The sequence below is a fragment of the Scatophagus argus genome, chromosome 9 (assembly GCF_020382885.2).
Source record: "Scatophagus argus isolate fScaArg1 chromosome 9, fScaArg1.pri, whole genome shotgun sequence".
NCBI lineage: Eukaryota > Metazoa > Chordata > Actinopteri > Scatophagidae > Scatophagus > Scatophagus argus.
Window position 1 is genome coordinate 5,897,639 of NC_058501.1, and position 12,669 is coordinate 5,910,307.

A 12,669-nucleotide genomic window follows, 5' to 3' on the forward strand; every position below is an offset into this window, starting at 1 on the left:
GAAAAGCTTGTTATTTGTAAATGGAGTTTTATAAGTTATAGTACAACATAATTTTCCTCAGACAGATCTGTGGTCAGTGCCACTATAAACATGACTTCCAGGTTTCACTACGTTTTCTATTCACAAACATTTAAATATGTCTGACAGTCCAAAATGTTTTATGCATTAAGACATGTCAGCTGTGCCAAACCCTCATGGGCAGCTAAAATGTGAAGTACCTGGAGTTGAGAGGGTTGATTTGAGTGACAACAGAGAGTGGAGCTGGCAGTGCACTTGTTCACAGGAAGAGATTTATTTTGCCGTTAATCAGTCAGTAGAGGTGACCGAGCTGAGAGCAACTTTAAGGCTGTTAGAGTGAATAAGCAAAGGGTGGAAATATTGATATATGTTTCACTTCTCTTTGTATAGATTTACTGCATGTGAAAGTCAGTAAGATAAATGCACAATGTATGAATATTTATTCTGTAAAGACTAAGAGTCTACAGTCTAGAGCAGCAGCTCTGTGAGGTTGTACTCACAGATGAGGGCTTTGTGCTAAAACGTCAGCATGCTAACACGCTCACAGTGGCTGTACTGACATGCTGCATGATGTTTTGCAGGTATAATGTGTATTGTGTAATTAAAGAGTTTGGTCTACACCTGCTCTAATTGGAAAGTGTCATGAGATAACTTTTGTTGTGAATTATGTATTATATAAATAAACTGAATTGAAGCTAATGTTTGTCAATTAGCAGAAAACACAAAGTACAACTGATGATGTTGAGAATGTCATCATATTATATATTAAAAATGTAATTATTCTTACCAAACATGAATCATATTTTTGAGGCACTAAAGGTGTTTAGAAGCTCACTCAAACCTTGTAGAGATCTCAAAAGATATAAAGAGGCTTGATAGCACCGCCCAAAGTGCAGCCCTCACAGCAAGTTTTACCAAGATGTAAAAAAGTCTGTACACAAAAAGTATCTACAAAAAAGTCTCAGGAAGCCAGGAAGTCTGCCATTTTGAATTCAAAATGGGTCAGTGCACTTTTAAGAACTTCACCATGAGAAATTACCAAATCTGAGTTTTCTTTTAAGTGTCCATAGTGTGTCCATTTAGTGTGTCCATGGTGGCGTGGCAAATTTTGAAATACAGTCCTGAAACAGGAAGTTGTAACTCAAATATACAATGTCCTATCTGCTCTCAGGTCTTGACCTGAGGACATCTACATACCGGTTAGAAGACATTTTCATTGCTTGTGTGACAATCATCACGCTATGGTCTGCAGTTAATATGCTGCAGTATAGCATATAATTAGTGAGTATTCCCTAGTGCCACATAGGAAGTACTGTTGATCTCCTTCATTCAGTGTCAAAAAGGAAAACTTCAGAATGGTGTCAAACCAGTCAGTGTTTAGTAACAAGACTGCCGCAGCACACTCTGCCATACACAAAGGTGTGAGGGCCTGTTCCACGCTCCTTTATTAATTTTATTGACTGATTTATTTACAAAGCCAGAGGTAATTCAGTCCACTGATCAGAAAAGATATTGGTCATTAAGCTGAAAGTACTGGGATAAATCTAGCAAGAATTATTTTATATTATATTATAGCATGATGACCGCTACAGTATGCATTCTGTTATCAATCACTCATTACATGTTTTTATAGTCACAGATGCTTCATGTTACATTCTGACCTTTTGCATTTCATAAAGCTCACATGATTAATTTACCAGTGCAGATCACATCTCTTTACTCAAGTCTGACCTCCCATCACAATCTGACATCTGACTCTGTTTCCAAATGCTGATAATGCCTATTAACAGGATGTTTTGAATATATCCGCCTGATTGCGAAACTTCTTCTGCTTTTTTTTCTTAATGACAGAATCTGCAAATATAATTACTGCTGCAAGAAAACCCAACCAGAGATAGCGGAGAGAAGCTGTCATCTGCTATTGTTTCCCAGTCCGTGTCCTCCAACTGAACTTCACCGACCGACAGTTTAATTGGTTTCAGGGAATCGGGTGTGAAGAGGAGTCATGACCTTGATCTTTCTCCCTGATAAGTGATTCTTTTTTCCTTTTTTTTTTTTTTTTTTTTTTAGCCAACTATACATGCAAATATGCAGAATGTGTGTGTATGTGTGTTAAAGAGTTGAGAGGGAGGTAAACAGATACAGATTGTCTCATTTTATTGTGTGTTTAGTGGCTGATTAGAGGCCTAATTAAATACAGTGTTAGTGAGTTCAGAGGCAAACAGAGGAGACACTGACCCTGTGACTTCTAATGCACCCCAGGGATCATCTGAACAAAGAGAGTCGATGCACACAGGCTGATAGAGTACATGCATTTAGAGACTTTGAACAAACAAGCACCATCAGACCTTTATCACCAGAACCTGTCCTTAATTCACTCTTCACCTTGCATGATAAATATTAATAGGAGCACAGAGGGAAATTAAGCAAAACTAAACATTAACTCATGATGATACTAGCTTCTGTTTAGACCCAGAGGATAAAAAACATAACACCACAAACAATATACTACAAGCACAAGTAAAAATGTCACAATCTTGGCATATGTCCAAGACTAAATATACATGTTACTATCTAAAAGTCACTGCACATCCATTTATGCCTTCGAAAACTCTACAGAAACTTGTGTCAGAACATTTTGGGTTTAGCTGACATTTCTAGTAGCCATCAACATCCAGTCACTTTATTAACACGTGCCCTTCTGTTGCGTTGATGTAACAGATGTTCATTTCAGAATGATATTAGCTGAAATAGTTAATGCGAGTATTTTGAGGGTTCTGGTAGGAGAAGTTAAAGTTTGGACTACAATATTTCTACTCACTGTATGTAAAAGAGCATTTGTTTCACTTAAGACATATTAAAGTGGAAGTCTCACAGTCTGCAGTCTCAGTCACTGAATGTTGTAATTTTACAAGTTCAGAAATTGTTTTTTCAGTGAATGATGCCTCTTTTTTGAAAAGCTACAATATGTAAAAGGAATACTCCCAAAAATATGACAAATAGGAATTGTGTCAATCCAACTGTGTCAAGATTTAATTAAAAAATTGAGGGGAAAAAAAGCATGGAATACTGCAAGCAATATGCAAGGAAACACATACAAACCACAACATGAACATAAATGGAAATGGAAAATGTGTCTTAAGTAAAAACATTTTAAAATCGCTGCCAAGGTATGTAAAACAACATATTGTGGAAAACTCTAGATCATCTTACCAACTCATTCATGTCACAGAATTAGATAACATTGAAGGCGAGGTGCTGTATGTAGTACACGGTGAGGGTGCACAGTGTCTGCATTGCTGTGTTGCAGGTGTCATTATTAGTAATCTTATCCAGGGGAGAAAATGTTTAAAATGAGCCAAAATATCACTGCTGTGGCCAAACCTTTGATTTCCATTTAGCTCATGTTCCTCCTCAGGCCCGTGAAAGCTATTTCACATGCAAACCCCCTCTGCTGCTGCCCCCCAACCCCACCTTTTTATTCCCCAACCCTCTCATCCCCTCTCCACCCCATTTGCGCCAACAATACCCCTCTCACCGCACCACCCCACTCTCAACAGGCTTCTGTGGAATTTATTCAAATATTTTGACATTTCGCCTCCCCTCACTTCCCGAGCAGAAATGATTTGTGACAGCTGGAGATGGGCTCGGTCGGAGGAGCTTCCTCCAACACCCTGCTTTCTTTTTCTCCCCGTCCTTCTTTGTAGAAAGGCCGATTTTCCTCTTTCGACTACCATCTTTTTTTTCTTACTCTTTTATTCACCGCTGCTCTTCCTGTCAGCTGCTGAAGGCCTTGAAAGCTGCTCTTGCTTTTTTTTCTCCATATGACTCCACGGTGTGATAGACAAACTGGGTGATATTCCTCTATTTGTTGACATTTTGTGTTTGCTGTCTTTTATGTGCCTTTTGCTCAGTGCCCACCTACTGTTTGATCCTGTACTGACACCATGTATGGCAGCCCAGAGGGTAATCCTCCTACAGCTTTCATCTGAATCCTTCGAGGCTATAGTGCAACAAAATCACTACTTTTATTGTGTTAAAATGTAAATATTGATTAGAAGATCACTTTTGTGCGGTATGAGCACTTGCAGGAAGGTGTAATTACAGTACAGCAAAACATGAACTACCAGCAGTGTCAAGGTGTCTTATTTTCCCACATGCATTTGAATAGGCGATAAACTGATAGAGCATTGAAATGAGGAAACGGTGAATCAAGCGATGCTGCCTGTGACAGCAGCATGCGGACTACAGCACAGTGCACTGACAACAAAGACTCCATTTGAATAATGCTGCTCATTAGTTGGGGGACAGGGCCTTTTTCTGTTGGCGCCTGTCCCTGGTCACTTTGCACCGCTGCGATAGACAAACACACACACTCAACACCAAGGTTGTCATCCATCACTGTGCTGAGAGAAAGGTTTGAACTGCCCAAGACAAATGCATCTATCTGTTTTTTATGTCATCCACAATGATTAGAGATTTCTTCTCACGGAGCATCACAGCATCCACACAGAGAGAATAAAGTGATGGTAGCTCTCTCATACTGTACGTGGTGCCATCTGAAAACAGCGACTGAAAAAAAGATCTGAAAATCCAGCGGAGACTTGAGCTGCTAAAAAATCCTTTATCAACTCCAGCAAACAATAATGAAAATCCTGACTCACCACACACAAAAGCATTCGTCAGTACAGACGCTGGTATAGCTTCACATTTACTCTAGCAAAACAAGGGTGATATTGATCTTCTCTCTTGGCATGTCGAACTATACCTTTAACTTGACCATTTTAAAATTATTGTTGTACAAAGTGCCAACATTGTACCATTGGGAATTTGCTTCTTTACATTTCAGTTTTAATTTTATGTTTAAATTTTATGTGAGTCTCGTTAGATTAAGGCACAAAAACAAATCATGGTTTGGATCAAAATACTTGGTTTTGTCACCACAAACACAGCTGGAAACTCTGTTGATCATTCAACATATCTGCTTCTGATACAACAAAGACAACTAAAAATTGCCACAAATGGTTCGTTAGCTGGTAGAGGTGGTCTCGGACAGTGGTCTCTTGCTTGGCAGCTGTCTTGCACAGGTGTCACACTGCTTAAGCCCCCCTGCCTCCAGATAACAGCTTGTGTAATCTGGATGTGATGTGACATGTTTTCCAGAAATGCTGCTGTGATACGTATAAAGCCTAAAACACATCCATGGTTTGCAGAAATGTAAATTGGCAACATTTTATTCTTGCAAATTGGCAGAGTATAAAAGCACTACCAGCACCAGCTCACAGTATCGGGCGAATCTATCTGCAAGAACGTGCATAAGCACATCTTTAAAAGAATTGAATTAGTCAAGGGCTAATCCTTTATGCAAATGAAAATCCTGAAAACTAAATAATTTGAAAAAGAATACAGCAACATTGTGAGTGTTTGAACAGAACTGAGGAAAATCCAACTGTAGCTCTATAAAAGAAGGGAATCAGTCATCTGCCAAGGACAGCCGGAGCTAATAAGTGTGTAACATGATAGAAAAGAAAATTAGTTCATAGCTGTCATCTTCTTGATGAAGAGGCAATCAAAATCAAAGTGAATCATTCCGTGAGGAGGATTGTGTTTTGGAATTCAAACGGGCAATGCTTCAATATGACAAATCAGTCGGTGTGGTGCATGTTGATTGATTCCATCCATGAAAACCTAATAGATTTAGCCCTCTGTGAATTTGGCTCTCATTAACCTCGCAGCGTTTTCATATGAGAATGTATTGGAGCCATTTTATCCACCACTCAAAGGCAATTCACTGGGTGATAAATCCTTTGGCTTATCTGGCTGCAGGTGACAGCACAGCACAGCACTGCGGCTGACTGGGGCACAAACACAGAAATACACACAAAAAATGCACGCACACGCACATATTCACATTCCACATAAACACAAACACGCACATTCTGCAGAGACACACATTTTCTTGAAGGGGTCGCCATGGTGACCCTTGAGCGGAAAAACCTTGTGATCCGACCGGAACCAAAGACATGCTCCTCGACCTGAGCGACCAGCCGCAACAGAAAAATCTTCCTCTCAGCTCCCTGAAAAAGAAGAGGAAGAAGAAGGAGGGGGAAAAAAAACAGAATTCAATTACACAGTCGAAACCCACTCCTTGCCCTCCGGGAGTGATATCAGCACCATTTAAAAGTCTGATTACTCACAAAACCAATAACATTTTGACTCCTTGGTAATGGACCAGTAGATTAGAAAATTTAGATTACATTTAACTGCCTGTAGATTCTCATTAAAACGCCACCAACTAGTTAGAAACAATAGGTAATTAAGAGTGTAATGAAGCGCAGTAGCGTTAGCACACGTCGGCTGTATGCTACTCTAGTGGGACTCAGCCTTACTTTGCTCTTATCCTGCAGCAAAGCCATACCAGCGTCTCATTTGGGCAATACGACATATTTAATTAGATTAATGAATTTCGGTGGCGTCTCTGCAGGGCTGGCTGTGCTCCTTGCGGTGACAGTATAACAACAGATTATATATTAGGGGAGGCCTGAAGCTGCAGGCAGGCCGGTGCAGGATGGTCCCTCGACAGACGCACAATGTGTGACAGTTTGGGTGGAACCTGTGTCAGGTTTACTCCTGCTAAATTGTCAAATGCATATAATCATAAGCAAATGTATTGCACGAGTAAACACCAACTAATCCAAAACTCCATATTTGATTTAGCAAAGTGAGGCCTATTGAATTAAACATGATTGATTGTAACACAGGGAGAACACAAACAGAAGTAAGAAAGCTCCGGGTGATAAATGAGTTAGCACCCCTGTTTGGCTTTAAGCTGGTTTCTATTGTGCTGGCCAGCAAGTAAATGCTTCTACACAAAATGCAAACCGAAGGAAATGAAACAGGTCACAGGTCTTTGGGGCTGGCACAAACTTGACTGCAATAGTTGGAGCCTCGTCACAGTCTCTAAAGGTGGATGAACTCTGAAATACAGATTATACAACATGAATAATGTGAAGATTCAGCACACAACATTAAAGATGACTTTATGATATAAACATGAGATTGTGATGTGTTTACATTGCTGCAATTATGAAGATTAAGAAATGTTTTCTGCAGTGTAACCTGAATGTGTGCACCTGGAACTGAACTGTATAACCCTCTCCTCTACCTTGACACTTTCCATGGCAGCATCTCAGTGTCACAAGACTTGCTGTAAGAGCTGTTATTTAACTCATTTCTTTAGTATGGTGAAGATAGACAGTATTTCTCACACAATTGTTACATGCAAAACACTGTTTACTTTATTACTAAGTGTAGTCTCAGGTTTATGTAAATGTTTCTGATTTAGATATGTATTAAGATTTGACTTGAAGTTTATAGATTTATCTTTAGTAGGTTATGTTTTAGCTTTGGAGTTAACTGGCTGTTACAGTTAGCTTGAATGTTTGATTCAACTGAAGTTAAACTTAAAGTTTAGGGTTGAAAGTTTACATGTGGCTAGATTTTATCTTTAGCTGTTGCTTTGTCTTTGATGAAGCGAGGTATTCACATCTCTAATCTACATGCAAGTTTGACTGCAGCTGTGGTTTTAGTTTTAGTTACAGTGATTTTCTTGTTGTGCTTGAATGGGGACAAAATTTGATTTTGCTACACCTGCACGCATAGAATACAACCTAAAGAAAAAAGAAAAAAGAGTAACAGAGAAAAATGGAAATAGGCATGCATGAGCAGCTTAACCGCACTGAGCAACATTGCATACCTTGAACCTGAATCTGTAATGTCTTTAACTTGACATTTATCCACTTTTAATTTGTTTCTTGTGATTGGTCCTATTTAAATCTGAAGTCGTTACCAATAAACAACACTGTCACAAAATTAATAGGTGTAAATAATGAACAGTTAGTTACATCTCTGTGTGAGCTCCTACTAGTGCTCATGTTGTCTTTGAAAACATACTCACCAGACTGCTTTTGTAGTATCACACTGCCCTCTATAGGGATGGATTCTAACTGCGCTCCTACACAGAGATGTGTATTTCGGTGACATACCCTCTCAAGCTGTTTTCACAGCACTCTGCTGATCTACATTTCATCACAGAGAGAACCATATTTTACTGAGAAGCTTTCTAGGAGCATTTTGCGTAGTTGAGCTTTGTTCAGTGTAAACTGTAAGTGGCTTGCTTTATTCTAACTTTTGCACTGATTTCAGTGACAGGCACAGATGTTGTACTGTCTGTGTGTATGTACACAGAGTGTATGTGAATCACAAGGGGAATATGTCAAGAAAACACACTCACACACATACACACCTCCAACCTGGCAGAGTGTTTGTGCTTGTAAACACTTGAATAATTGAGCCAGAGTCTCTCCAAAAGGAGTCATGGAGGAGGAGGAGGAGGAGGAGGAGGAAGAGGAGAGAAGGAGAGCAGATGGCCCAGTGCAGATAGACTCAGAGACTGGGAGCGAAGAGTGTTCTCTGAAGGACGAGGTCTTGTATTGTTATGGCTTTGAGGGTCGCTCTGTCACACAGCGTACCAACCAGGGGTCCCCAAAGAGGCAGGGTCTTATGGTGTCAGTGTCCCGCCAGTCCTCATCCCCAGCCCTGGCCTATTGTTATTCCTGTTTTTTAATTTCTCAAACGCAATCAAGTGTGACACAAACTGTTTACCTAGCGTGTCTGCCACAACCAGGAAGAGAAAAGGAGAGAAAAAAAAACAGACACACAAGCCAGGATCTCAGCACAAAATAATCCTCCATAATACCAGAGAGTTTAAAGAGGCTTTGCCAATACCCCCCCCCCCCCCCCCCATCACCTCTCTTTGCTCTTATGAAAAAAGGAGGGGGAGATAAAAAGAAAAAAACGGGGGGTGGGGGGGCACATCAGAAGAAAGCTGTTAAATTCGCCCCTCAGTCTCGTTTGGGATTGCTAATTATTGTTTTTAGAGTACAACAATTGAGGTATTAGGGCATAAGCGGCTGGAGATAACATCCAGAGGAAGGCAAGGGGAGGGAGAGAAGTGAAAAGGAAAGAGGAGCATGTGGGAGAAAGATAATGGGCTGACAGAAGGGGAGCTATGATAGGGTCTGGTCCATGGCGGTGTCTCTGACTTTCTGCTACAACACATCACGGTATCAGGAGACTCACTGACTCACTCTGTCTCCAAGGATCTAGAAAAGTGAAAGCAACTTGACAAGCAAAAGTTTAAACGTCGGACGATTAATGGATGAACAATAATCAGAGAAAGTTAAAGAGAACAGCAATCACTTCATCTATGATAAAATACCTGACTGTCTCTTCACACTTTACAGGTTTAAATCTAAAAGGGACCAGGGGCAAATGGGCAAATCTCAAACTGCACCAGTCAGTACCAAGTCAGAACTTATGCAAACGTTCTGTTATGACCCCTCTCAGATACAAAGTACCAACAGGTAAATTGTTGCCCAGAGGTTTTCGAGCCATGACATCAAAACCAAAACTCAGTCGCACAATGTACACATGTACAAATACACACACAAAGAGTACAAATCTTAATATAATGACATTTTAAAAAAAATAGCTTCCATAATTAATACATTAACAATGGTACAAATAAAGCAGCAATCAGCTCATTGTTTTGGTTCAGTCTAAACAGAAGACAATGAAATTTAGAAACTAGGTGGTCTTCCATATCACCTTTAAAAGCAATACTGTATGTTTCCATCCAGATCTTAACAATACAGCATAAATGTTGTTTCAGTTATTGGTCCACACAAATTTGATGTTTTTGACAACTACAATTATTCATTTCTCCAGAAGAGCTGAAACTCTGGTCAATGCCTCTTGTACATCATGATTTATTTGCTCAGTGGAGTTAAATTGTACTTCGTTGCATTTTGTTGTCAATATACCAACCTATACCAAAAGTGGGCAAGCACTGATTCTAGTAGAACTCTGTACTTGTATTATTGTACAAAAGAATTGGCTCGATCACACTTTGTGACCTGTTTACCTGCAAGTTCATGAATCTACCGTTAGCTCAGGAGTCGCATAAACATCCTGTTGGGGCTATTGGCACTGAGAGACAGTGTTGCAGATGACATATTTCACCTAACATAATTCATTTTGTACTAGCACAAAAAATGCTGACAGGAAAAACATATCAAAAATACTACTCTGTGTATTATGAGTACTAAAAGGCAGGTGATAGCTTGTGTCCCGTAGGACAAATGAAAGCATCCGAGAAAACACACGCATACACACACATTGGCTTTTATCCTGTAAATGAGCAGGCCAGCCAAAGTCATCTGGAAGCATTCACATGCCAGCGAATAAATAAAGCTGTAATTAGTAAAGAAAACAGCGCCACCTGTTGGTGTCTCACCCCTGTGAACTCAGACCATTATGGGGTGCTGTGGGAAACACCTGAGCATTCAAAGGCTGTGTGTTAAAAGGCTGGCACATACGAATCCGTGTGTGTGTGTGTGTGTGAGAGAGAGAGAGAGAGAGAGAGTGAGAGAGAGAAGAAGTTGTTTTTTTTTCGTGTGGGCCACCCGTGTAAGCGTGTGTGTTGCATGGCTTCCATTTGTAAAGAGGCTTACTGAGCATATGTGTTGGTATTGTGAGTGTGTGTGTATGTGTGTGTGTTTGTGCGCTGCTCCATGTACGAGTGTGTACATGAAGGGGTCCAACTGCGTGTCCTGGGGCCCACCTGGCAGTGCTGTGCAGATTCTGGGGCCTGAGCAGCTGGCCTGGGGGCTGGAGCGAGGGTGTTCGATGGGGGGATATTTGAGAGGGATGTGGGGGGTCTTCCATTGCTCCTGTCCCACCAGACCCAGACAGTAGGAGGCAGATGGACAGGCCACAGCCACTGCCAGAGGGCCAGAGGGGCCACAGGACTGAGGGAGAGGGCCAGCCAAGACCAAATGAGCTCACACAAAGAAAGTAAACACAAACACGCAAACACAGTAACAAATCAAATACTTGTGAGATACAAAACTCTGTGAATTTATAGTGATACTTGGATACAAATTAAATCAATCTTTTTGTAATTTTTTAATTGTTAAATTTTATATGATATGTGCAGATAAATATTCATGGTAATTTGCACAAGTGGTGACAACATACAGTAATAAATGCATTGTTTAAGATCTGTGGTGTACAGCGCATTGCAAGAGTTGCATTGTAATTTCCATTTTTAGTCACTCCAAGAACCCTTTATCAAAATGTAATGTAAGTCATTTTTATATTAACTTGTCACATTCACCTATTCATACACTGATTGCAAAGGCTTGTATCCTATCTAATACACCCACAATATTTCTATGCTCTGCCAGTCACAATTACACTCACACACCAACAGCCACTGGGGTTCACTGCCTTGCCCAAGGACACGTCAACATGCAGCTGGAGCCAGGGATTGAACCACAGACCTCATTGGATCAATGGACAATCCTGAGCCTCTGCAGCCCCTTCAATTTCACCTCCAAATAATGTAGTTTAAATAAACTGTCAGTTAGATTGCAACCTGTATGACTGCCATGCGCTTGCTTTTCTTGCTCTGTTCCGATTCTTCTAAGTATCTTGCTGTGATTCCAGATAGCGGCCACCCAAAATCATGTTCATTTTGTTGTGTTGCTACAAAATCTTGTATCTCAATCAAAAAATAACAAGGATGACAGAAACGATGGCCAAATCTACAAAAATAACATATGCATTGTAACAAAAAAGAATTTTCTTTAACTTGACTACTTCAGCTAGTGAGACCCAGCTTTTTGCACAAGGCCTTTTGAAAGTGGCTGAAAACGATTGAGAGTATACAAGCTGCAAGCTATTTGTCATATGTGCCAAAATGGCACCAAAACTATCACAAAACGTATCTGCACACTTCTCTCAGTTACAAACACCCAATTTGTTGCCCAAGCTTTTGGCAGCATAACCCTTCATGTCTATTTTTTCCCTGTATAAGCTCTGAAAAGGAGGCCTTTGCTGTTTCTTTGCCTCAAATCTTGATATCTTTAATGAAATCTGAACTCTCTAATGTTAGTTTATATTTTTAGCTATGCTGATAATGTGGCTCACGGGATGGCAGAATCTGTGTCTGTCTGTCCACCTCTTTGGCTGGTGGACAGACAACAAAGTTCTTGACAACTTTCAGATGTTTTGCCATGAAATTTTCTATCATGGTTCCCAGAGGATGAATACCAATGACTTGGAACCTCTGTCTTTTCCCAATGAGCTAATATGAAATTTTGGGTTGCGAGTGAAATATCTCAACACCAGTTGAATGGTTTGTTGCTGAATTTAGTACAGACAGCCATGCTCCTCACAGGATGAACTGTAATAACTTTGATAAGTTCCTCAACATTCCATCTACCACCATCATCAAGTCAAAATTTCAATTTGCCCAGTATGGCCAAATCAGCCTCAGCTGTAGTTTGTACTTAGTGCTGATCAGTAAATGTTAGCATGATAACACACTACACTAAGATGCTGAACATGATAAACAGTATACCAGCTCCTTAGCATTGTAACTGTGATCATGTTAGCACACTGACGTTAGCAATTAGCTCAAAGCACAGCTAAACAATACCTTTAACATAAAATAGAATAGTTTATTGTGAACATGTACTATAGGCGGTGGTGGTGGTGGTGTGGGAGGTAGCCACCGGCTTCAGT